Source organism: Aquarana catesbeiana, linkage group LG05 (genome assembly GCF_042186555.1).
Source record: "Aquarana catesbeiana isolate 2022-GZ linkage group LG05, ASM4218655v1, whole genome shotgun sequence".
Classification (NCBI taxonomy): domain Eukaryota; kingdom Metazoa; phylum Chordata; class Amphibia; order Anura; family Ranidae; genus Aquarana; species Aquarana catesbeiana.
In genome coordinates this window covers 627,639,383-627,666,836 of record NC_133328.1, presented here as the reverse complement: position 1 = coordinate 627,666,836, position 27,454 = coordinate 627,639,383, and the positions used below count along the sequence as shown (strand labels likewise).

At 44.3% G+C, this 27,454-nt stretch overlaps 1 protein-coding gene and 1 pseudogene across 1 annotated transcript in view; one reads left to right on the top strand and one right to left on the bottom strand.

Moving 5' to 3' along the window:
* The window catches only part of TRAPPC9 (trafficking protein particle complex subunit 9), an 815,095-nt gene that overhangs the window by 348,441 nt on the left and 439,200 nt on the right, over positions 1-27,454 (top strand). The window lies entirely within an intron of this gene.
* Positions 13,080-13,168, bottom strand: LOC141146401 (U2 spliceosomal RNA; annotated as a pseudogene).

Here is a 27,454-nt window from a genome sequence, read left to right as displayed (position 1 = left end):
CTGGTCAGCTTTCAACGTGTCAACTGCTCCAGGGGGAACCACAGGGGGATTGGTTCCAGTGATTGGCCCCTACCTTCAAAATCTGACCCCCCCCCCCCCCTTGCAGCTCCAATCCTCCTGTATCCCCCTTTCTTTGTGCTGCCAGATTATTCTACTCCTCTACCTCCCACTGGCCTCAGCTACTGTAGGGAACAGGAGGATTGGTGTCAAGATGGAGAACTGGTGGTTGATAATGGCCCCTTCCTATCCTGAATTAACACAGTGAGCAATACTGATTGCTACTATGTTTATTCATAACGGAAGTAAGTATAGTGAACAGTGTTTACTATGCTTCAGTTTGTGAATAAACAGGAAGCCCCTGTGCATAGCACTTCCTGTTCATTTTTCTGCAGAGCAGCTGTGGATGAAGAGAAAGTGATTGAGCACTCTCTGCTTTTAATCCCCCCTCCAGTACACATCAGGTGATTGACAGCCTCAGCTGTTCATTTTTCCCTATGAGGCTGGCTAGATGGCACAGCCACTAATGGCACAGGCTGTTACATGTTTTTGGAAAAAAAAAAAATCCCAATACGTGTCTATTGATTGGTTTGCGCAAAAGTTATTGCATCTACAAACTATGGTATAGTTATATTTATTTTTGCTAGTAATGGCAGCAATCAGCGACTAATAGCAGGAATGCGATATTGTGGCAGACAAATCGGACACCTAACTGACACTTTTTTGGGGACCAGTGACGCTAATACAGTGATCAGTGCTAAAAAATATATACTGTTACTGTACTGGAACAGAGGAGTTTACCAAATCCCCCTCTAACAGAACAGAGGTCTGCCTTGTTTACATACAGACAGCCGTTCTGCCTTCCTTCCGAATGATTGGCGGGTCCCGGCTGATTGGCTCCCACTGTGACTGGACGGGTTCGTGATCTGGCGCAGAGCAGCCGCCCTGCCGCAGTAAATCTATGGTGGGTGGTCCTCAGCTGGTTAAAAGGCAGCTAATAAATACAAAGCTACAGCTTTTAAACCCCCTCCAGCAGAGGTGCGGGGCTGTCTCCAGGTTTTGGTTGGTGTTGGCATAGACTGTTGGAAGCAACGGGAGGAATGACAGAGGAGACAGAAATCACAGTAGGTGGTTTGGATAGAATCAAGTACACCCTATCGAAGGCTATCATTCATTTTGTGCAACCACTTTAAAGTGATTGTAAAGTCTTGTTTGTTATTTTTATTGCAAAAAAAAAAAAGTATACTTACCTGCTGTGTTGCAGTGGATTTGCACAGAGCAACCCGGATCCTCCTCTTCTTGGGTTCCTCTTCGGTGCTCCTGGCCCCTCCCTCCTGTTGAGTGCCCCCACAGCAAGCAGCTTGCTATGGGGGGCACCCGAGCCGAGTCTCAGCTCCCTGTGTCCATTCAGATATGGAGTTGTGGCCTGGCCCCTCCCCCTTTATCTCCTGATTGGTTGACTGACTTTGGCTGAGGCACAGCAGCGGCGCCATTGGCACCCGCTGCAGTCAATCAGGAGGGAGAGTCTCGAATGGCCGAGACACTCGTGGACATCACTGGACAGAGATGGGGCTCGGGTAAGTATTAAGGGGGCTGAGGGGGGGGTTGCTGCAAACAGAAGGCTTTTTATCCTAATGCATAGAATGCATTGAGATAACATCCGGGGCTCTTTAACCATGTGATCGGCTGTGTCCAATCACAGCTGGTCACATGTAAACACGGAGATGCCGGTAATCGGCTCTCCTCACCTCACACTGACAGTGTGTGTGGCGAGGAGAGACGATCAGCGGCATCTGCACACAGGGGGGCTTCTAGGAATATAATCAGGGCATTGATCATCAGTGCCCTGATTTACAATATAGCGCCACCATGTCACCAATCGGTGCCAGCAATTAGTGCCCATCGGTGCCCACCAGTGGCAGCAGTCAGTGCCCACAATTGCCACCAATCAGTGCCCATTAGCGATGCCAGTCAGTGCTGGTAATCAGTTGCGCCCATCAGTCCACCTATCAGTACCGCCTATCAGTGCCCACCAGTGCCACCTATTAGTGCCCATCAGTCCCACCTATCAGTGCTCATCAGTGCCCATAAGTGCGGTATATTAGTGCCTCCTCATCAGTGCCCATAAGTGCCACCTCATCAATGCCCACCAGTTCAGCCTATCAGTGCCAATCAGTGCCGCCTCATCAGCGCACATCAGTGAAGGCGAAAAATTACTTAGTTACAAAATTTACTGACAGAAAAAAAGTAAAAAAACATTTTTTTTTCAAAATTTTTGTTTTTTTTTTTTGTAAAAAATAAAAAACCCAACAGTGAATAAATACCACCAAAAGAAAGCTCTATTTGTGTGAAGAAAATGATAAAAAATTAAAAATTTGTTTGGGTACAGTGTAGCACAACCGCGCAATTGTCATTCAAAGTGCGACAGCGCTGAAAGATGAAAAATGGCCTGGGCAGGAAGGGGGTGTAAGTAGGCAAGTGGTTAAAGTCCCAAACCCCCCCTTATAACCACTTTAAAGTATACTGCACTCTTTCCTTTGGTCATTACTTTTGATACACTTTTTAAACAGTATTTTGGTATGCGTTTATTTTTTCTTTGTGTTTGTTTGTATTTTTTTTTTTTTTTATTCTTCTTTATATTTTGTGACTTTTTATTTGCGATAAAAAAATGTAGCTGCATGGCTCCCAGACAAGGCGGTTGAATTTTGGAAGCTGTGCGGGAAGATCGCCTTGCAGTGTAAAGAGCAAGTAATATCAACTGAAGCTGTAACTCTCATAACCTTTAATTACACTGGTTCTCCAGAAAATGTCATGTTAATTATCCAGAAATCTAATTAGTATCTTCTCCAATACATCTGTAAATGTAATATTTATAGCTCAGCTTGACAGTGGTGGTGACGAAGAAGCTTTTCTTCTCTGCTGTCATGGATTCCAAAGACCATCCTGGAACTTATATGGCAACATATTATATATCTGTATGCATAGATTGAAGCAAATATACGCAATTCAGGCCCCATTAAAGGAAAGTTCAAATTCAGGCCTTAAAGTTTGCTATCAGTACAAACACTAAGCCATATGAAATGGTATTTGGCTGCCATTGTTTAATTACAGGTCTGTAAGTGTTCACAGGCTTTTAGATATTGTTTTTTTTCCCACTTTGGTGGTTAGCATTTGTAAAATCTTTTGGGAAGGGCCAGTAGGATTCTCACTATTTATAAGCTATGATGTACCAAGGTCATCCATCATTGGCAATAGAAACACAAACAAAATGAGGACTGAGCTTGCTTTAAGCCTGCTGGATTTAGAAGCTTCATCTTTTTTTTTTTTCTTAAGGTCAGCTCATATGGTTTCTCACAAAAGTGAGTACACCTCTCACATTTTTGTAAATATTTTGTTATATCTTTTCACGTGACAACACTTAAGAAATGACACTTTGCTACAATGTAAAGTAGTGAGTGTACAGCTTGTATAACAGTGTAAATTTGCTGTCCCCTCAAAATAACTCAACACACAGCCATTAATGTCTAAACCGCTGGCAACAAAAGTGAGTACACCCCTAAGTGAAAATGTCCAAATTTGTCCCAAAGTGTCAATATTTTGTGTGGCCACCATTATTTTCCAGCACCGCTTTAACCCTCTTGGGCATGGAGTTCACCAGAGCTTCACGGGTTGCCACTGGAGTCCTCTTCCACTCCTCCATGACGACATCACAGAGCTGGTAGATGTTAGAGACCTTGTCCTCCTCCACCTTCCATTTGAGGATGCCCTACAGATGCTCAATAGGGTTTAGGTCTGAAGACATGCTTGGCAAGAAGCTTACCCTCAGCTTCTTTAGCAAGGTAGTGGTTGTCTTGGAAGTGTGTTTGGGGTTGTTATGTTGGAATACTGCCCTGTGGCCTAGTCTCTGAAGGGAGGGGATCATGCTCTGCTTCAGTATGTCACAGTACATGTTGACATTCATGGTTCCCTCAATGAGCTGTAGCTCCCCAGTGCCAGCAACACTCATGCAGCCCCAGACCATGACACTCCCACCACCATGCTTGACTGTAGGCAAGACACCACTTGTCTTTGTACACCTCACCTGGTCGCCACACACGCTTGACACTATCTTAACTAAATAAGTTTATCTTGGTCTCGTCAGACCACAAGACATGGTTCCAGTAATCCATGTTTTTAGTCTGGTTGTCTTCAGCAAACTAATTGCGGACTTTTTTTTGTGCATCGTCTTTAGAAGAGGCTTCTATCTGGGACGACAGCCATGCAGACCAGTTTGATGCAGTGTGCGGCGCATGGTCTGAGCACTGACAGGCTGACCCCCTACCCCTTCAACCTCTGCAGCAATGCTGGCAGCACTCATACATCTATTTCCAAAATACAATCTCTGGATATGACACTGAGCATGTGCACACAGCTTCTTTGGTTGACCACGGAGAGGCCTGTTTTGAGTGGAACCTGTCCTGTTAAACCGCTGTATGGTCTTGGCCACCGTGCTGCAGTTCAGTTTCAGGGTCTTGGCAATCTTCTTATAGCCTAGGCCATCTTTATGTACAGCAACAATTCTTTTTTTTCAGATCCTCAGAAAGTTCTTTGCCATGAGGTGCCATGTTGAACTTTCAGTGACCAGTATGAGAGAGTGAGAGCGATAACACCAAATTTAACACACCTGCTCCTCATTCACACCTGAGACCTTGTAACACTAACGAGTCACATGACACCGGGGAGGGAAAATGGCTAATTGGGCCCAGCAATTTAGACATTAATGGCTGTTGAGTTATTTTGAGGGGACAGCAAATTTACACTGTTATACAAGCTGTACACTCACTACTTTACAATCTAGCAAAGTGTCATTTCTTCAGTGTTCTCACATGAAAAGATATAATGAAATATTTACAAAAATGTGAGAGGTGTACTCACTTTTGTGAGATACTGTAAGTATGATTTTAATTATAGATGAAGTCAATTGGTATGAGCCGCTCCTACTCTTTATAATTCTGGAAGATACTGGTGATGAGATCGTCTTGTTGTATTCTGTTGCTCTGTTATTGTAAATGTTGGGTTACTGGGTGTTTGGAAACACCTTTGGGTGTTCCACTTCTTCTTGCACATACTCTAAAGCAGTGGTCTCAAACTGGCGGCCCTCCAGCTGTTGTGAAACTACAAGTCCCATGAGGCATTGCAAGGCTGACAGTTACAAGCATGACTCCCACAGGCAGAGGCATGATGGGAATTGAAGTTCCACAACAGCTGGAGGGCCACCAGTTTGAGACCCCTGCTCTAAAGTTTAAAACATTTGCACAGGTGAGCTTAGGCCTGGTTCACACCTATGCATTTTTTTAGTTCTTTTTGCAGGAAAACACCACAGTCCATTTAATATGGATTCCTATGGAACACGTTCACATCTGTGCTTTTTTCAGCCGCTGTGTTTTTGGAAAGGGTCAGGGACTTTTTTAAACGCAAAACTGTGCTTTTTTGGTTCAGTAGACCTTATTGGAGAAGCTACAGAAAGGCATTAGTTTTTGCTGCGATTTTGAAACGATTTTTGCAACAAATTGGCCAAAAAAACCCTAAAAGCATTAAAAAATGCAAAACGCAAAGCACATAAAAAAAGTGTCAAAATGCATTGTGTGCAAAAAGCACTGCAGAAACAGACCAAAAGCAAACTACATAGGTTTGAACCAGGCCATAAACTAAATAAAAAATACTACTGGACAGAGAAACCACCTCCTATTGGCCATGGTAGATGTGTAGCCTGTAACACTCAAGCGTCTAGAACTTGCTAGAGATCTATAAGAAATATGTAGTGATTTATCTCTCCAACATCTACCACAAGTCGAAATATTAACTATTAGTTGGCTGACATTTTAAATAACCTGAAGAGGATTGGATCAATCAATGGACAAAGCAGAAGAGATCAGATGATCCCCTAAAGTGCCTACAAAAATCTTCTTTGTTATTCAGATCAATTTCTACACTGTTATAGATCGGTGGGGCTGTCCAAGCCATCCAATGCTCAGTCTGTCAAGTTGGATGTGGGTTGAAAGATATTCTTTTTAAGTGCTTTTTGACCCCTCAAAGTTATGAGGGTCAACACATGTTGGCAAGAGGCTTTATGTGCTTGCTTTACATCACATCATGTCTTCTTGGCACTTTTTAGATGTTTTGGACACATTTCTGTGGACTCCACTTTTGGACTGTTAATATCTATTATGATGTTGCTTATTTTAAGCGCTGCACATTTTTTATACAAGTGAAATATACTTATATCTAGACTATAACTTCACATTGTGGCCCTTCGATCGCAGATGAACTTGTTACTATCACAAATCAGAGTGACTGTAGGAATCTTTTGGTGTGTAGAAGCTTGCAGCCCAGTGTCCAGACACCCTATACAAATACCTCCTCCATACTATTAGATAGTAATACTATTTGGAAAATCTATGTGTTCCAGCTCTACGTATCTATTCCCCGATAGATCCTTTGCGTAGACAGTACTGAATCTGGTACACAATGGTCTTTTTTTTATAATTGTGGTTGTGGCAGGCATCATGGGGCTGTTGATTGCAAAAGGGTTTCCTTTTGAAACCGTTTTTTGACAAGGTTACATCTCAAAATTGGCTGCACTGAAATAAGTTGACCGTCCATGGCACATGTGGATTCCGATGAGTAGAAAAGTCTGAGCATTGCACAGTCTTCACAAAGAAACTCAACTGCTTTTATCAGTTTAGCTGTGATGCCTCAAGAAAGTGTCTCTTGTTTTTGCAACAGCTGATGTTGCAGGTAGGTGGTCAAGATGTAGAAAAGACCAAGAAGCTCTCCCAGTAGGTTGAGATGAAGTACAAAATTTGTGGACACCTGACCATTACATCTATATGAGCTTGTATGACATTTTATTCAAAAACCATGGACATTAATATTGACTTGTGACCCCCCCATCTTGAAACTATAAAGGCCTCCACTCCTCTCAGGAGACTTTCCAAAAAGATTTTGGAGTGTGCCTGTGGGAATTCGTGTCTAATCAGCCAAAAGAGCATTTTCAAGGTCAGGTAGTGATGTTGAATGAGAAGACCTGGCTTAAAGCCAGCGTTCCAGTTTGCCCCAAGTGTTGAGGTCTGGGCTCTATGCAGGCTACTCGCACCCATACTAAAGACGTGATGTAACCATGTGCCATATCCACCAATCAGATTCACTTTAAATAATTGAATCTGATTCACGATACAGGAAGCAAAAAAGGAGATAATCACATATCAAAGGTCACAGGAATTTCCCTACTAATGAACTCTCTGTATTCTGATGGATTTCATCAGGGGTCTCCAAACTTTCTAAAGAAAGGGCCAATTTACAGTCCTTCAGACTTTAGGGGACTGTGCCCAGCGGGAGTAGACAATGCCCGATCTTTGGTCTTAGGGGGAGAAGTAGTTGATGTCAGTGGGAGGAATAGTGCCCCATTTTTATTGTTAGTGGGAAGAAATATGCCCCATCATTGGTGTCAGTGAAATGAATAGTGCCCCATTGTTGGTGTCAGTGGCTGGAATAATGATTCAAGGGCCAGATAAAGGCAAGCAAAGGGCCGCAGTTTGGAGACCACTGGATTACATTATTTTATGCCGCGTACACACGGTCGGACTTTTCATCTACAAAAGTCCGACAGCCTGTCCGACAGACTTCCGGCGGACTTTCGGCGGACTTGCAGCAGACTTTCTAACGAACGGACTTGCCTACACACGACCACACAAAAGTCCGACGGATTCGTACGTGATGACGTACACCGGACTAAAATAAGGAAGTTCATAGCCAGTAGCCAATAGCTGCCCTAGCATGGGTTTTTGTCCGTCGGACTAGCACACAGACGAGCGGATTTCGGGGTCCGTCGTAGTTACGACGTAAAGATTTGAAGCATGTTTCAAATCTAAAGTCCGTCGGATTTGAGGCTGAAAAAGTCTGCTGAAAGTCCGGAGAAGCCCACACACGATCGGATTACCAGCCAGCTTTAGTCCGTCGGCGTCCGTTGGACTTTTGTAGACGAAAAGTCCGACCGTGTGTACGCGGCATTAGAGTTTTTTGGGCAACATTAGCAGCTTTGTTTTGGTTTAACTTGTTGCCTGGAATTGATACTGGAACCTCAGCTGAAATTTAACCACAGCAATACTGCCATATTGTAAAATAATATCAGAGAGGTGGATGTGTATGTCTGAGGTGCTCTGTTTACTACTTGTGCGCATGCCAGGTGTGTGTACAATGCCTGTGATTGTGCTGTTGTTGGATAACGCAGATCACAGGCAAAAAAAAAAAAAGAGTAGCCAATCAGAGTATTTCTGTGCCTTGTGATCACTGTGATGGTCAATCATAATCATTTTAAACACAAATGTAAGCACCTAAATTGTTTACATTGGGAAGCCCTTCCTCTCACAATGTAGGAAGGAGGATTTTTATCAATGCAAGGGTAGGCAGCAGTATACTTTTTTGTTTTTTTTTCTTCCCAAATATTTGTTTTTCTTTTTCCAAAAATTTTAATAATAGGTGATAAAAAACATTGTTTATTAAATACCACCAAAGAAATGCGTATCTAAAAAAAAAAAATTAAAAAAAAAATAATTATATAAAATTAATTTGGGTACAGTGTTGCATGACAAAGTAACCTCTCCAGGCTGGTGGTGGAAGGGAGGGAAGGGTAAAAATTAACACAACAAAAACATCTACCATGGCTGCTGAATTATTAGCTTGGTGACATGCTCAAAACAAGTTTTGTGCCAATTTACCGCCATTGTCGTGGCGAATGACCTGCACCAGAATAGAAAATATATTTCTATAGTGATAGTTCTATTCAATTCAACTGCTCCTTTTTTTATTTTTGTCCCCATTTTGAATTTATTTCATTATGTTCGTCTCCCCTCCCCCTTCCTCAATGCCATTTGATTAAAGGCTCTATTTTTCTACACATAAGACTAGAGATTATGTGACATTTTCCGGAGAGCTCCTTGTCTTTCATCTGACACAGTATAAGAGTCCAGACAGACCCCAGCTTTTCATACAACACTCCTTCCAGGGCACGCTGACAGCTGATATTACTGCCCCCCCGTCTCCACACCTTCTAAACCGTGTTCATTAATCCCGGCCCTCTTATAGCAGATGCTCTTTAAGGCCGATAAGTATGATGATGTACTCGCTGTTTCAGAACCAAAATAATACCGGCAAGATTGCAGGATGTCTTTCGGCAGACTTTAATGACTAAGGCACTGTTATCAATTTTTTTTTTTTTTTTTTTTCCTAAGCCTTTTGCTTTGTAGCCAGATAATGATAAAACCAAGCTTCATTTCCTTACAGTGCTCAGAACATTGATATGTATTATCTTTATAATGTAGTTTTCTTTATACATTTGAATGAGATCAGCTCAAAGCTGAACTCCAGGCACAACTGATAATCAATACTTATACAGAATGGTGTTCACCTTCCTGACTTTTATGGTGGAAAACCTTTTTACTCCATTGCATTGCTGAGAAATCTGCATAAAAGGTTGCCCAATTTCACCATGAAGCCCCCCCTGCTTCCCTTATGAAAACTGGTGACCGCTGGCTTCTTTTTGTTACCTGGGTGACCAATCGCCTATTGGCCCTCTACGAGACTATCCACAGGCAGTGCTTTTACGTCATCATGTCAGCTCTATCTGTAGGTGGGGAACACCAGAATTGAGCGGTTGTTGAGACTGCTCTGCATCTCCACACCCAACATCATCCCCTTTGCCCATACTTTGTGGGCAGCTAGAAGGATCATGGTAGTTGTAATCTTGCTGTTTTGTTAAGATATTCCCTCTGCATGTCTTAATGGAAGTGTCTTTAGTGCATAGGGTGTTGTCGCTCTCTTGATTGGCATATGCCACGTGACCGATTGCCTCACTGCCCCCTTTGGCACTATTCACAGGTGATGCCAACATCATCACATCGTTGTTGTCTGTAGGAGGTGGACAAGAGAGGTGGGTAGTTGCTGGGACTGCTCTGTATCTCCACACCCAATTCCATCCACTTCTGCTATACTTGGTGCCACATGATTGGGACTTTAGGGTCATTAGTCACTTGTGTAGCACCCTTTAGTGTGTGCTGGAAGTTAGTAGAGGGTGTGAATTTAGAGTAGGTAAAATATAGTTTGGCTCAGAGCTAAGCCTGAGCAATGGTATCTGGTTCAGGGTTCAGTGAAGTTCAGGGCTGGGTGACTCATTCTAACAGCTCTCTGGTGCCTCCTCCTGGAGAATCTTATAGATCTAGTGGGTGGAGGTTAGGAAGAGATGCCTTGAATATATTTGGAGCCTCAGCCAATTCTCAGAGGTAGGCTGGCAGGAAGCTGAGACCACTCCATAAATAGACATAGGCCATGCCAGGAGGGCAGTCGAGTGGCAAATGGAGATACAATGCTGATGAGGCTGTCGGTGGCCCTCAGGGATACCCCCTAGTCTGGGGGGGGGGGGTGTGTGTGTCCTGCCTTAGGCCAGGGCTACGAGTTTCTGCCTGTAAAGGGCCATTGCTAAAATCTGACTGGGAACCTATCAGATTATTCTTCAGTGACTCAGCTGAAGCAAGCAAGTGTGTGCTGGAGGCTCTGGAAGGAGACTATATATATTTCCTTCTCCTGCTGCCCTCTCCCATGGCAGCCTCCTGTGGACTCGCGCTCCCAGGCCTAGTGGACAGAAAGGAGGTGGTGTTGGAATCCTCCTATCCCCTCAAAGCCCTTTTCAGGTTCTTCATCCACCCCCCTCTCTGGACCGTTATCAAGCTTCCTTGACGACTTTTCTGCCTAGCTACCTTACTTCCTCTCTTCTGAATGTCCAACAATCATTCTTGGTGACTTCAACATTCCTGTTAATTTTAACACTCCCCCTTCTTCTAAATTTCTGAGCCTAACCTCCTCTTTTGACCTGAAACAATGTACACACTTCTACTCACTCTGTTGGCAACTGCCTCATATTCTCCTACATATACACTCTGCGCAACCTCTCCAACATTCCTTTTCCTCTCTCTGATCACCACCTTATTAGTTTCACTCTCTCCTTGCCTTCCAACTACCAAACAATTACCCGTAGAAACCTTCGCCATCTTAACCCTTCTCTTTTTTTTTTCTGCTACAGATTGTCTCTACGACAAAATCTTATCCTTGTCCTGCTCCAACCTGGCCCCTTCTGTCTACAACAGTTCACTGTCATCCACCCTGGATAGCTTGGCCCCCCTCACTACACACAGAATCAGGCCCCAACCACTACAACCCTGGCAGACAGACTATACCAGAAGCCTCAAAAAACAGAGCCATGCTCTTGAGAGTCTGCGGAGTAAGACTAATGCTGGCCATACACTATACGAAAAATCGTCCGAAAAATCGTTCATATAGACACTTTGTTCATTTTTCGGCAAGTTAATGGGCACAAATCGATAATCGTTTGTGACGTTTTTGTGGAAAAAAAACCAACGGCAAGTTTGGAAAATTTCTGCCGAACGTACGATAAATTGCAAGGTTAATGTGTTTCCCGTCCGAACTGTCCGCACTAGGTATATGTAAAAAAACGAACAAAAAATTATTTATTTATGTCCACTGAACGATTTATCGGTCATTACATGATGGCACGATCATTTGCGGTCACGGTCGAACGTTCATTTTTCGAAAAATGTGTTCGGCCGATTTTTCGTATAGTGTATGGCCAGCATTAGTCACAGCAAGATTTCCGCTAATTTAAATCTGCCCTCCAAAAATACCATTCCTGCCTCTACACTGCCAAACAGACCTACTTTATCACTCTCAATTACACCCTCTCATGCAGTCCCCATCAACTCTTTTCTACCTTTTAACGCTCTACTTAACGCTCTACTTCGTCCGCCTTACCTCCACTCACTTACTGCCCAGGAGATTGCTAATCACTTCAAAAATAAGATGGATACAATTCGTCTTGAAATCTCCACTCTACAGATATCTCCCTCACTTTACACTCTTTGTCCTCCTACACAATCAATACTCTTAACCCAGCTACTATAGAGGGAGTCACTAAACTTTTTTCTAACGCCCACCCTCTGCCCGCTGGACCCAATTCCTTCTCAAATACTACGGTCACCCTCTGACTCTATCCTACACTTTTTAACTCATATCTTCAAACTCTTCCCATCTATTGGCATCTTCCCCAACCCTCTAAAACATGCACTAGCCACTCCCATACCAAAAAAGGCCTCACTGGACCCCACCAATCTTAGTAACCTAAGACCCATCTCCTTATTTCCTTTTGCCTCCAAACTCCTTCAACGTTTAGTCTACAACCGACTGAGTGACCACCTCATTAAGAATAACCTTCTTAATGTGCGGTGGTGCTAAAGACGAAAAATACAAAAAGCTTTGAGTGTACAAAAAACATACATGTGAAACTCGCATTAAAAAGTGCATTCAAGGGTGTGCTTTGTGCATCCCCGAAGGGGTAGGACTTCTCCCTGATCCCCCAGGGCGCAAGACTCCTGACGGGACATAGGGCACCACATGGTCGACCTAGCCAGACCCCTTTCCTCGTGATCAGCCAAAGCCCACCACCAAGTACTAGGTTGAGGGGCTCTCCCGAAGAGAGCCCCCCCGGGTCAGGGGAGGAAGGAACCTATGGGCCACACCCCCCAAGACATCAGGGCAAGCCCGAGGACTCTCACCCTCTATCCTAGTGAGAAAAAAACACACAAAAGTGAAAGGTGACAAAACAATATAAACAAAATAAATAAGTGCCGTGCAATGTGCACTGGCTAGGCCCTGAGGCCTGGTAACAAAAATTGCCCCGGCCAAAAGGCCTAGCCCTAAAAAGCACAGTGCTGAAAAAAAATTTTTGTTGCTGTGACTTTGTGCCTTTTCACACCGTGGGGTCCCACACCCAAGTGTTACTGAGAGCACCCCTAGGGCGACCACTCCCAGGGGGCCCAGACATTGCAGACTCTGCCTTCCCAGTCCATGGCCAGACAAGGTAGATCAAATAAATCCAGGAGGAACTGGGCCCCTCCAGTTTTTTGGGGGAATTACTCCTGTGCCCCCCAACTTCCTGTGGGCGCCCCGGTTACTATACAGCCATCCATTTCTACCATAAAGGCTAGAATGGTGGCGTAGCACCGCTTACAGACACTGATAAGAACAGATACTACACTTGATCTTAGCCAAAAGGCCAAGAAGAAATACAGTTTATGACAGTCCTTTCAAGCATTACATATACTGAACATTATGTGCGGTAGCATCAGGGGCCGCATTTGAGGCCCCCTTTAGCTCATAAGTTGACAACCACTGCTCTAGAAATTCCTTTAGTAGACACTGCTTCTCCAGTTATCTCCACTATCTTCTGAATCCTTTGTCGAGCAGCTGCCCTGCTGGATTGTGAACACAAGAAGTCGACCATCATACTTTCTCAGTGATTGGGAAATGAAAGTGTTCTCTGATTGGACCAGGTGGAGAGGGAGGGCAGTGACATCATACTCTCCACCTCGTTCAACCCGAGAATGCTTTGCATTCATTAGGAAAATCCAAAGCATTTTCTGATTTGGTGCCTGTGCCCAGTGATGGACCTCCTGTGTTCAGAATGCAGCAGAGCAGCTGTTCAGCATGTGACCCGCAAAGCTAGTGGAGGTCACTGGGGTACTGGTGTCTACTGCAGTGATTTCCATCTTCTAGTGCAGGGGTCTCTAAACTTTCTAAAAAAAATGGCCGGTTTACTGTCCTTTAGACTTTAGGAGGGCAGGAGTAGGGCCAGTGGGAGTAGAAAATGTCCTGATGTCCAGCTGGAGTAAACAGTGCCCTATATTTGGTGTCAACGGGCGGACTAGTGCCCCATCGTTGGTGTCAATAAAAGGAATTCTGCCCCATCGTTGGCATCAGTGGGCGGAATTGTGCCCCATCCTTGGCGTCAGTGGGCGGACTAGTGCCCCGTTGGTGCCAACGAAAGGAATTGTGCCCCATCATTGGTGTCAGTGGGAGGAATTGAGCCCTCTCTTTATTGTCAGTGCAAGGAATTATGCCCTATGCCCTATTGGTGTCAGTGGATGGGATAGTGCCCCAAGGGCCGGATAAAGGCTAGCAAAGGGCCACAGTTTGGAGACCACTGTTCTAGTGGGATCCCACAGGTATTGTACTTACATACTTACATTGGTCCAAAAAAAAAATAAAAATGTTATACCTTGAATTCTACCTTAAATCCAGTTAAATCCAGCATGTTTCAGAGTTCCAAAATGCGTCTTTCCTTCTTGAACTTGAGTTGATCCAAGATTTTAGGTACTGAGCAAGTGGACTGGCCCTTCAAGACAATGCAGATGCTTCAGTGCTTCTCCGTTTTCTGCACTCATTTTGAAATTGTTGAAGAATTACAGTCCTTTTTCTCACATATTATTTTTATTTACCTACTTGTACAGGTAGAGTTTCTTCCTCTTGACTCCTGTTGTTTTCTTCCTATCTGATGTTGTTTTCTTCACACGGGGGGGGAGCTTTGGAGCACCGTACCCCCACTATTTTCAACCAAACCCCCCCTTCAGTGTGCCTTCCCTGCCCATAAATGTTCAAACCGTATCTACGCTCGGAGAAGTCTGCATTCGTTTCTTCACCGCTTTGTGTAAGCAGCCGGCATGAAACATTCAGGACAGAGTCGGAAAATAAGAACAGAAAAACAGCCCCCGCTGAGAGCAGTAAAATATATATTATTGTGGAGCGCTGCCGTCCTTCTCACCTCCCTCTGTTACTTCTGCTTGCTGCTGTGAAGCTACATACAGGGGCTTGTTTACCAGCAATGCGTAGCTGACCCCGCAAACTGCCAGCCGTCAAAGAGCTACAAGTTCTAGCATCTATTACTTGTCATAAGATTAGTGGTGATTGACCATTTCTTGTGTATTTATCATTTCGACAACCTGTAAAATATTTTTTTCTCTTTTTTTTTTTTTTTTACTGCTTTTTACCTTGAGAACCATAACCACATTTTCTACATCTGCAGTTAAAGACTCTCTGTAGTAAAAAGTATTTTATTCTGTGTGTGATCAATACCGGTAATGATTTTAATCAGTATATGAATTTTTTTTTTTTTTTTTACATGCCGGCCCAAAAAAAAGCGGAGACTTAAAGCGGAGATACAGCTCCCGCCCCACACCAAAAAAATTAAAAGTCAGCGGCTACAAACACTATCTGCTGACTTTTAATATTAGGACACTTTACCTGTCCAGGGATCCCGTGATGTCGGCACAGCAGCTGATTTTTCAATTGTCCTTGTAACGGAGCCTTGCCTTAATGTTTTTTCATCCTATGCATTAAGGTGAAAAAACACCTGTCAGTGAGCGGCCCCCCAGCCCCTCCTATTTTACTTACCTGAACCCTCAAACTTGTCCCACAGGGACGCGCTCTCTCTGCCCTGGGTACTCGGCTCTTGATTGGATAGATTGATAGCAGCGCAGCCATTGGCTCCAATGACGTGAGGGGCGGGGCCGAGCCCTACATTCGGCCTCTATGGACGCAAATGCTGGACTCAGGAGCACACCTGCAAGGTAACCCTCCGGGAGAGAGCTTCCCCCAGGGGGTTATTAGATGTGGGGAGGAGCCGCAAGAGCCGCCGGGGGACCCCAGAAGATGAGGTTCGGGGGCCACTCTGTGCAAAACGAGCTGCACAGTGGAGGTAAGTATGATATGTTTGTTATTTATTTATTATTTTTTTTTAAACGAACCTTTAGTATCACTTTAAAGATTTTAATTTTGTTTTATTATTAAACTAGTGTGTGTGAGGGGAGCAGTCTGGGTCTGAAGACATTACAGGAGCTCCATGCGGATGAGACCAGATGCTTCTGCTTTGTGGAGGTGTTAAGTGGACAGCACAGATAGCACAAGATTCCTTCATCTCTGGTAATCAGTGGATGGCCTAAAAGGCCTCATTTACACTGCTGCTGGTAAACGGACGCTTAGGAGCAGTTGGGCATTTTTTTCAACTGCTCCTGAACTCTCCTCTATGTTATCTTATCAGTACATGTACACAGGGTCCTTTCTAGGCAGTTAAGTTTAGAGGCTTTTTTTGGAAACCAAAAATATGCATTCAGAAGCTGAGTTTAGATTTCAAGCGTCAAATGTGGCTAAACGCGGCTATCCGCGTTTAGGCGCGTTTTCGTCTAGAAGCGTTTTTAAAGGGAAACATTTTATTTATTACTTTTGAGCCTGGAAAATGCTAAAAACACACCAAAAAACTCAATTATCACTGCCTGCAAGCTTGATATACCTTGTGATTTTCCCCTCATCAGCCAATTATGCTGTACAATACACGACTTGCATTACTTGACGCTGACGTTGAGAGTCACCAACAGACGTTCCTCTGGTGGCACGCTTTTCCTCATGTTGGTGTCCATGCGAACTAGACGAGCTCTAACCTTTTCCAAGAGAATGTCAAAGGTGGCAATAGACATGCGTGTAAAATTTAAAAAAAATTCTCTGGGTAATTACGCAGCTGAACATAGATATTAGAAAGTATCCTGTGGACATGCGTTGAGCCATAAATAGATGTGTCCAGTAGCGACCAACTCTGGTCCTCTAACGCAATTTTCTACAGCTTGTAAACGCTGCTAAACACACTTTTTTAAACGTTGATTACTAGCTGTGATGTTCCAGCGTTCAGGAGAGGTTGAGAAACGACCCGTGCACATGAAGCCTAAGGCTGCTTGTCTTTAAGGCTAGATTACTCTTGGCTGTCAATGTCTCTAAGGAAGATGGACCTAAGTAAATAGCTATTCTCTTAACTTGAAGAAGGAGATCAGGGAGTTGTTGAGATCAGGAAATCCTGTCTTTATGTTTTACGTCTTTGGATATCTTCCAGCTGTCAAGTTCAATTTACCAGGTGGACCTCAGATCTGATCACAGATGGACTTTCACGACAGTGATGGTTGACACCAATGTTCAGGTCCCCGATAATGTGACAGTCTAGAAAGGACCATCCTATTGACCTCTCAATATCTTCTGGATAAACCTTTTATGGGCAGTGTCCAGATTGGATTGTGAAGAATCTGCTTCGTTGAATTATACATAGATTCATAAGGCAACAACTTCCAAGTTCTCTAATGACAATTCGGGTCATAATAAGGCCAAGAATTCTAATACTATCTTACATTTCCAAGCTCCATCTGTAAAACGGGGATCCCAGTCATTATTGAGGTTCCTGGAGAGACCTATTTCCCTGTGCTTGGGGAGACCACTGTATAGTGGTCATGGAAAGCTGGTAAGCAGGATTAATTACTCTCACCTGGGTGTGGAGCAGGATCTACCTAATGTGGAGGACTATGACTTTTTTTCCCCTTATCCACAGCTTTTCCATGTATAAGAAGCATGGATTTTGGTTTTGTTTTTTTCCTGTTCCTATGGATTGTGCATTTGGGACTCTGCATTCGTTTTCCTTTTTAATCCTTTTTCACTTATGTATTTTTAAGCACTGCACTTATTTTGTATTTTATTAAAATAATAAACATGTTATACTTACCTGCTCTGTGCATGGGTTTTGCACAGATCAGCCCCGATCTTCTACTTCTAGGGTCCCCCGCCATCACTCCAGGCCCCTCTTTTTTGGCCATTTCCCCCTATGGGGCCGAAAGCGTTCTCCTTTTTTGTCATTACAGTGTTCTCCCCCAGGGGACAAAGTACGTGTATTACTTTGTCCCATCTTCCTACATGCTGTGGAAGGCTAACTATATGGATAGGATGTCCCCCTTTTACCCCATGGCCATCCCACAATGCAGTTAGCAAGGAGATGGCTGCATTGATGAGCGGTGCTCATCTCCGGCTTCAAGCACTTTCTCGAGACAAGCGATGGCAAGAGGAATGCAAATGGATGGAAGGCTGCCTCTTCCTTTGACCCCCTCCTTCTGCATTCCTTTTGCCGTCGCTTGTCTCAGGCAAGTGCTTGCAGCCGAAGATGAGCACCAGCTATCGATGCAGTCGCCTCCTTGGTAAATGCGTTGTTGAATGGCTATGGAAAGAGGAGTATATCCTGTCCCACCACGGGGCTAGCCTTCTACAGCACGTAGGAAGAGGGGACAACAGCATACATGTGCTTTTCCCCCTGGGGAGAGAACACTGTAATAAAAAAAGAAATGAGACTTCATCTTTAACTTCTTCAGCCCCGGAGGATTTTACCCCCTTCTTGACCAGAGCACTTTTTGCGATTTGGCACTGTGTCGCTTTAACTGACAATTGCGCGGTTGTGCGACACTACACCCAAACAAAATTGACGTACTTTTTTTCCCCACAAATAGCGCTTTCTTTTGGTGATATTTTATCACATTTGCTGTTTTTATTTTTTGAGCTATAAAAAAGAGCGACAATTTTGAAAAAAAAGCAATATTTTTTACTTTTTGCTATAATAAATATCCCCCAAAAATATATAAAAAAAAACAATTTTTTTCCTCAGTTTAGGCCGATATGTATTCTTCTACATATTTTTGGTAAAAAAAAATCCCAATAAGCGTATATTGATTGGTTTGAGCAAAAGTTATAGCGTCTACAAAATAGGGGCTAGTTTTGTGGCATTTTTATTATTATTATTTTTTTATTAGTAATGGCGGTGATCTTCAATTTTTATCATGACTGCGACATTATGGCGGACACATCCGACACTTTTGACACTATTTTGGGACCATTGTCATTTATACAGCAATCAGTGCTATAAAAATGCACTGATTACTGTGTAAATGACACTGGCAGGGAAGGGGTTAAACACTAGGGGGTGATCAAGGGGTTAAGTGTGTCCTAGGGAGTGATTTTAACTGTGGGGGGGAGGGGCTACCACTCACATGACAGCGATCACCACTCCCGATGACAGGGAGCATTGATCTCTGTCATGTCACAAGGCAGAACGGGGAAATGCCTTCTTTACATAGGCATCTCCCCGTTCTGCGGCTCCGTGACATGATCTCGGGCCCACAGCGGACATCGAGTCTGCGGGACCCGCGGTCACAGTCAAGTTGTACGCGGCGGCCGTGCGCGCCCGCTAGCCCCGCCAAATAAAGGGGACGTACAGGTACGCCCATTTGCCCACCGCTGCCATTGTGCCGACGTATATCGGCGTGAAGCATTCGGCAAGTGGTTAAAATCCATTTTAAACAACATGTCCATCTAAGACTACACTATCCACAGGTGGTCACAGCTTTGTGCGATTCCACTGCAGAACAAACATCGTTGTCACTAGGATTGCACCATTACCAGTTTTTTAAGATCGAGTGCGGGTACCGATACTTTTTCTCAAGTACTCGTCGATACCGATACTTTATTTTTAGTGTCATGTGACAGATTTTTTTTAGAATAATGAAAAATATTTACTGTTTCTTTATAAATATGAAGAACAGTTCTTCTGCGGCTTTGAAATCGCAATGAAGTAGCGTGATTTCAAAAGCCGCACTGGTTGGAACCCAGGGCCTTTATTCTGACCAGTGCAGCTTTAAAAACGCACTACTTCAGCGTGATTTCAGAGCTGCAGAAGAACTGTAAGCCCTGTTTCACACCTGTGCGACGTTGAAATCGCTCTACTTCAAAGCCGCAGGTCAGTGTGATTTGGACCTCTGATTTCACTGCAGGTTGCAACTTCATTTAACCACTTCAGCCCCGGAAGAGTTTCCCCCTTAATGACCGGGTCATTTTTTGCTATACGGCACTGCGTCGCTTTAACTGACAATTGCACGGTCGTGCGACGATGTACCGTACAGTTTAGCGGGACTGCGACATTGCGGTGGACAGATCGGACACTTTTTTGAGACCAGTGAAATTTATACAGCGATCGGTGCTATAAAAATGCACTGATTACTGTATAAATGTCACTGGCAGGGAAGGGGTTAACACTAGGGAGCGATCAAGGGGTTAAATGTGTTCCCTGGGAGGTGTTTCTAACTGTGGGGGGGAGGGGGCTGACTGGGAGTAGAGAGAGATCACTGTTCCTGATCACTAGGAACAGACGATCACACTGTACTCCCCTGCCAGAACAGGGATCTGTTTGTTTATATTGACAGATCCCCCGTGCTGGCTCTCTGTGAATCGATCGCAAGTGGCCGGCGGACATTGCGGCCGTCGGCCACGCACATCAGCTTCCCCGCCGTAGAGCGGGCACATGTGCATGCCTGCTATAGCTGTTAAAGGGACAGCCGTACCGGTACGGCAATTTGCGGGAACGAGCCGACCCGCCGCAGTATAATGACGGCAGCCGATTGGCAAGCGGTTAACAGAAGTCAATGCAAGTCACAGTGGAATCACAAAAAAGGTATCGGTTTTAGTATCGGAGCATTTGCACGTGTACAAGTACTTATGCAAATGCTTAGTATCGGCACCGATACCAGTATCGGTACAATGCTAGTTGTCCCCCTTAAAAGGAAGTATAAAAATAATAGATCTAGTGGCAGGATCTACAGGTCATAAAACTATGTAATGGGGGACTCAGAAAAACTGTTGTTTTAATGATATTGGTAAGCTGCATTATATATCTGTTATATATTGTACCCGTAGTTTGACTGGTGACTGTTGAAGGTGTAAACAGCCCTGAAGAGCAGGTGGGCAGAAATTGTTGACGCCACTCACTCCCTGATGGTATGACATGATGGATAAGCATCTGCCTGTATTTCTAAGCATTGAGGACACCATTGATCCTGACCAAATCTCCAACTCCATTTGCAGAAATGCAGCCCCAAACTTGCAAGGAATTTCCACCATGCTTCACAGTTGCCTGCAGACATAAATTATTGTACCGCTCTCCAGCCCTTCGCCAACAAACTGCCTTCTGTACCCCAGGTGCCATACCATCCAGGGAGGCGTGTGATTGGCCCCAAATTTATTCTGCAGTAGGGCAACAACCCCAAACTTGCAGCCAGTGTCATTAACCGCTTGCCGACCGCCGCACACACTTATACCTCAGCAGAATGGCACAGGCAGGCAAATGGGTGTACAGGTACGTCCCTTTAAATTTGCCGCCTATCGGGCATGCGCGCCCGCGGGTCCCGGGAACTCAATGTTCACCGGCAGCCCGCGATTGCGGTGTGGAGAGGTAGTACGGGGAGATGCCTTTGTAAACAAGGCATTTCCCCGTTCTGCCTAGTGACATGACAGAGATCTACTGCTCCCTGTCATCGGGAGCAGTGATCGATGTCATGTCCTAGGTAGCCCCTCCTCCCCACAGTTAGAATCACCCCCTAGGACACACTTAACCCCTTGATCGCCCCCCTAGTGTTTAACCCCTTCCCTGCCAGTGTCATTTACACAGTAATCAGTTCATTTTTATAGCACTGATCGCTGTATAAATGACAATGATCCCAAAATAGTGTCAAAAGTGTCCGATGCGTCCACCATAATGTCGCAGTCACAATAAAAAATCGCAGATCGCCGCCATTACTATCCCCTATTTTATAGACGCTATAACTTTTGCTCAAACCAATCAATATACGCTTATTGCAATTTTTTTTTTTTTTTACCAAAAATATGTAGAAGAATACATATCGGCCTAAACTGAGGAATTTTTTTTTTATATATTTTTGGGGGATATTTTAGCAAAAAGTAAAAAATATTGCTTTTTTTTCAAAATTGTCGCTCTTTTTTTGTTTATAGCGCAAAAAATAAAAACCGCAGAGGTGATCAAATACCACCAAAAGAAAGCTCTATTTGTGGGGAAAAAAAGAACGTCAATTTTGTGTATGTACAACGTCGCACGAACGCGCAATTGTCAGCTAAAGCAACGCAGTGCTGAATCGCAAAAATGCTCTGGTCAGGAAGGGGGTAAAATCTTCCAGGGCTGTGGTTAAAGAGGTTGTAAACCTAAAAAACAAAACAAAAAGAAAAATAAACCCTGGAAGACAAAGGCATAATGAGCTAGTATGCATCTCATACTAGCTCATTATGAAATACTTCAGAGCATTGCCCTGAATCGGCATCGGCACTCCGAGTACATGGCCGACATCTTCCACCAGGGTTACTTCTGGGTTTGTGGCTCCGGTGCATTAAAGCTGCGATAATGTCATTACCGCGCGTGGGAGCCGCCGGTCACGGCACAGCTACTGAAGAAACAGCACCAGTGCGCATTCGCCGATGACGTCAACAGCAACACATATACTGAATATCTCCTAAACTGTGCAAGTTTAGGAGATATTTACGGTACCTACAGGTAAACCTTGTTATAGGCTTACCTGTAGGTAAAAGTGGTGTAACAGGGTTTACAACCACTTTAAGAACTATCTTCAGTGTAAAGAAGAACAAAGAAGTCCTGGAAGTGATGGTTTGGCCCTCGCAGAGCCCTGATCTCAACATCATTGAGTCTGTCTGGGATGACATGAAGAGACCGAATGGTTTGAGGAAGCCGACATCCACAGAAGATCTGTGCTTAGTTCTCGAAGATGTTTGGAACAACCTACCTGCTGAGTTCCTTCACAAACTGGGGGGGGGGGGGTTGTGTTTTTTTTTTTAAATTTTCTTTATTTAGCCTTTGCTTATATTATATTTATGTTCCCGGTCTGAGTCTGATTTCCATAACCTGAATTACGTCTGCTGACTCTTCTATAATTTTTTTTTTTTTTTTAATCTATTTTTAGTAGTGCTATAGTGCATTTTTCATTACAAGTGCTTTTGTGATTTACATCAAAGTCCTGAACTCGACATGATCCTCATAAATCCCATCTACATATTCAATCTGCACCTTCCTTTTTAGCCGTACACAGTGCTGATTTCATCTCCCAAAATAACAACAAAGAGATCTTTGATCTGAAACCAGTGCCTCTTCTCTGCTCCGCCGCCACCGCCAGTGCTTGTCATTTTCTGTAATAGTTTTTAAAAACGCTCCTCTCCCCAGTCCTCTTTCTGCTGATAAATTTGTTGCTGCTTAGTTTGGGCTGCTGGAGTGTATTTTTATGTTATTTATTTAAAAGCAGTTATTATGTCATCTTTCAAAATTGTATGGATCTGCCTGTACAGGCAAGACTTTTTTTTTTTTTTTTTTTTTACCTTCTAAAAACTGTTTTGGTTCTTTTTGGTCATTTTTTTATCTTTTTAGTTTACAACTTTATACAACTTTATAACTGTTTTCGATTTTTTTTTTTATTATTTATAGTGAATGCTCTGTTTTGGCTAAAGCAGGGGTCTCCAAGCTTTCTAAACAAAGGGCCAGTTTACTGTATTTCAGGCTTTAGAGGGGCTGGACTGTGGCCAGTGGGAATAAAAAATGCCCCATCAGTGGGAGTAAACCACATCCCATCATTAGTTTTAGTGGGAGTAATAGTGCCCCGTTGTTGATATCAGTGGGAGTAATAGTACCCCATTGTTGATATCAGTGGGAGGAATAGTGACCCACTACTGGTGTCAGTGGGAGGAATGGTGCCCCATCATTGGTGTCAGTTGTGGTTAAAATTGTGCCCATCATTGGTGTCAGTTGTGGATGAAATAGTGCCCCAAGGGCCGGATAGAGGCAAGCAAAGGGCCACATCTGGCCCCAGGGCAGCAGTTTGGCGACCACTGGGCTAAAGCATGGAAGTCATCTACTGTCAATATAGCAGGGACTAAGAACAAGATCTCTTGGATAATGGTCCATGAAATGTTGACAAGCATTCTCTGAAAAGATCTGGAATCCCTTGGTGCCATACATACAGTCACCCGCATTGGAATGGGCCTGGGGCAGGGGGACCTAAACTGGGCTGATGAGAGAGACTTTTCTCTTTCTTTTTGTCAGGGCTGGGCTCAGCCCTTCCTTCTCTGAGCTGGCCGCTTAGCTGTCGTCTACTCAGCTGTTGATGATATCCTGCTCGTCAGTCCTGCCTACTTAAGCCGTCCAGTCCAGAGGAGCTCTGCCTTCGCCTTGGTCAACATCATAGAGACCATCTCCTGCGATCCTGTTGTTGACTTGTTTTGCTGACATCCCTTCTGGCTCCAGATCCTGCTTACTGTTCCATTACATTGATCCCTGACATTTGGCTTGTCTGACTATCCCTTCCGGTTACTGAACTTTGGCTACATTTGTTCTTTTTACTTTTATTATTAAACAAGCGTGATTTAACTGTACTTCTGTCTTGGCCTGATTTTATGGTTTCTGACACTTTTATTCTCCCCCCCCCCCCCCAAAGTTCCACTGTAACAAAGAGCTAGAAATAAAATGCCCCTATGGCCTGTTTACTGTCTTCTCCGGCACTGTAAACGAAGCTGAGCATGCTCAGCTTGCAGTGCCATCTGCTCCCTGCATGCTGGGATGGGTCATTCTTGTGTATGTGCAAGAGTGACGTTATCCTGCACCAGCCAACGAAGATGGGCAAAGGCTGTCACACAGAATAAGATACTGGCGAGGGACCATTGGCAAAGTATTAACCCTCTTAGTTCCACTTAAAGTAGAAAATGCCCTAGTAGCTGTTGCCCCCCCCCCCTCACCCCACCTACCTATATACTTACCTGGGTCTTACCTTGATCCAGTGCTGTACCCCTCTGCAGCTGCTTCGGTCTCTGTTCCTCTCCTCACAGAAGCCATTGGCTCCTGTTGCTGTCAATCAAATCATGTGAGGAGGCTGGGGCCGAGCCGTGTTGTGTGGGTCCATAGATGCACGCAGCCTGGCTCGGGAGTGCGCGTGCCTCCTCTGCACATACCAGGGACGTGCGGTGAGGTCAGTGGCTGGTGAGGCACTGGCTAGTATCAGAGCCAGATACACACAGGTTGCATACGCCGCGATCGTTAGAGCGAGAGCAATAATAGATACTAGATACTAGACTTCCTCTGTAACTCTAAACATGTAACCTGTAAAAAATTTTAAAGCGTCGCCTATGGAGATTTTTAAGTACTGAAGTTTGTGCACAATTTTGTGGACATGTTGGGTATCTATTTACTCGGCATAACATCATCTTTCACATTATACAAAAAAAAAACGGGGTATCTTTAGTGTTTTTTTTTTTTTTTTATATTCATGAAAGATTTAAAAAAAAAAAAAACACGAAAAAATTGAAAAATGACTGCGCAAATACCGTGTAAGTTGCAATGACCACCATTTTATTCCCAGGGTGTCTGCTAATATATAGTGTTTGGGAGTAATTTTCTAGCAAAAAAATGATGATTTTTACTTGTAGGAGAGAAGTGTCAGAATTGGCCTGGGTGGCAAGGGGTTAATTACCATAAGTAATATACAAATAATTATTAGATATTATTTTTAAGGTAATTTACTATACTATTTTCAAAAACTGTACTCAAGCAGGTGGCTTAACGGACAAATTACTGAAGCTTGAAGTTATAACTTCCAACCAGTAATTTCACAGTAAATAGATAAATAATAATTTATTATCTTATAACATATAGCATATAAATATATGATTTAGCTTATTTATAACATTTACCCTCTGTGTGAGAAAAACATGGGATTGTGGGTAAATCTTATACACATACACGTTTCTTCCTTGTAGATAAGAGGGCTGGGCTGGAAGAGAGTATTTGTCTTTTAGACACATGCCCCCTTCTATGACACTGCAGTGAGAGGCGTGCCTGCACTGCAGCATTTTTATTGGACAGCTGGGGCTAATGGTACTTTACTATTGGTCCAAGACTCCAAGCTGTCCATTGAGCTCACTGCCTCTGAAAAGAAGTGAGGAGAGGCACTGTGAGCTCATCCTCTGTCTGCTGCAAACAGAGTGTGCCAGCTTGTATTTAAACTGGCCGCTCTGTATGTAGCTTCTGACAGGCTGCGCAAGGAGCCCTGTATCTCTGGAACCATAGGTCATAGCCACATTTGTACCAGTGATGGGGTAGGACTTAGGCTACCTACCCCCCCAAATTTAGGGTCTCTGTGACCTCAGGTTGCCGAACTACGACCCTCGAAGCTCAATTTTTTTTTTTTCTTATGTTCATAGCAGGTGAGGCTCTGCCTCACCTCCCTCCTCTGACTGCACGTCCCTGGCACACACAGAAGGGAAGGAGCTGAGAGTTTGATGGGGAACCCCAGAAGAGGAGGTTTCGGGACCATTTTGTGCAATACCATTGCTCAGGGCAGATAAATATACCATGTTTTTTATTTTAGGAAAAAAAAAAAAAATAAGCCTTTACAACCGCTTTAAGTCCCTTTTATAGTTATTATAAGTCCCTGTTTTTTTTTAACTTAATGCTTTCTATGCATTAAGGTAAAAAACATTTTGGGTGCTGCTCCCTCCTATACTCACCTGAGCCCCATCTTGATCCAGCAGTGTGCATGAGAGCAGCGGCCTCCAGGTCTCTCTCTCTCCTCATTGGCTCACACAGAAGCCGTTGGCTCCTGCTGCTGTCAATCACAGCCAGTGAGCCAATGAGGAGAGAGTGGGGGTGGGGCAGAGATGTACTCTGTGTGTAAACGGACACTGTCTATTCACAGGAGCGCGGCTCCGGAGGGAGCCTGCTTGAGTGCCCTCGTAGGTAGCAAGAGGCTTGCTATTGGGGCACTCAGCAGGGGGGAGGATCCAGGACCGCCAGCGGGGGAGACCCAAAGTGGAGAGGATCATGGCTGCTCTGTGCAAAACCATTAGACAGAGCAGGTAAACATAACATGTTTATTTTTTTAAATTTTTAAAATTACAACCTTTAGAATCCGTTTCATCACAGGCTATTACAGTGATCAGGTGATCGAGAACTGGTCCTTCCGGTTCCCAATTGTTAGTATGAGACAGCTTGGTCTCTGTGCTGGGAGTTTGCTGTGTATTGCATATATATATAGCCCTACAGATAAAGACCAACTTCCGTGAGGCTGCATATGGGCGTACGCTCGGTGGGAAGGGGTTAACAACCATTGAGTGCGTGAAGCTGATAGTAATACCGCTATTATACGAGGTGCGTCTAAAAAGTTTGGTGAATGGTCCGATATCTCAACGGCAACATGGGCCAGGTGCCCACGCATTCACATGGCTATCAAGAGACACGTCAAGAAGCGCCACCTAGCGTAGAATACCCTTGACCGTCAGGGCATACCTTCTGCGGGCAGTCAAACGTGGCCATTGTGGGAGGTAGGGTCACAGTGCAATGGAGCAGCAAGTGAACATCAAGTTACAAATTTGGGAAAACGGGCGACAGAGACATATGGAATGTTGCTGCAAGTGTACAGGACAGAAGCCGTGAGCAGAAAATGGGTTTACGACAAGCGCTTTCACGTCGGGAAGGAAACAACTGAGGATGAACCACGGGTCGGCCGTCAACAAGCAGAAACCCAGAGGTGGTTCCCGATGAATGGGTGTCAGGTCACCCGAGTCCAAAATGCACACCGTTGGAGTCAGTAGTGCACCGCTAAGGTAGTGGACCCTACGGCTGACTGCTGTGGATGGAACTCTGGGCGGTTCAGGAAGGCAGGTCCACTGGAGCACCAACACGGATCCCACTGGGAGCTAGAGCATGAGATTTCCCAGGGTGCGGCGTCTAAGAGCCAGCAGGTGTTCACCAGAGCCTCTAGTGGTGAGGATGGACTGCGCTGCAACTGACTCCAGGTCGTGGTCCCCATGGTCTCCCAGCTTACAC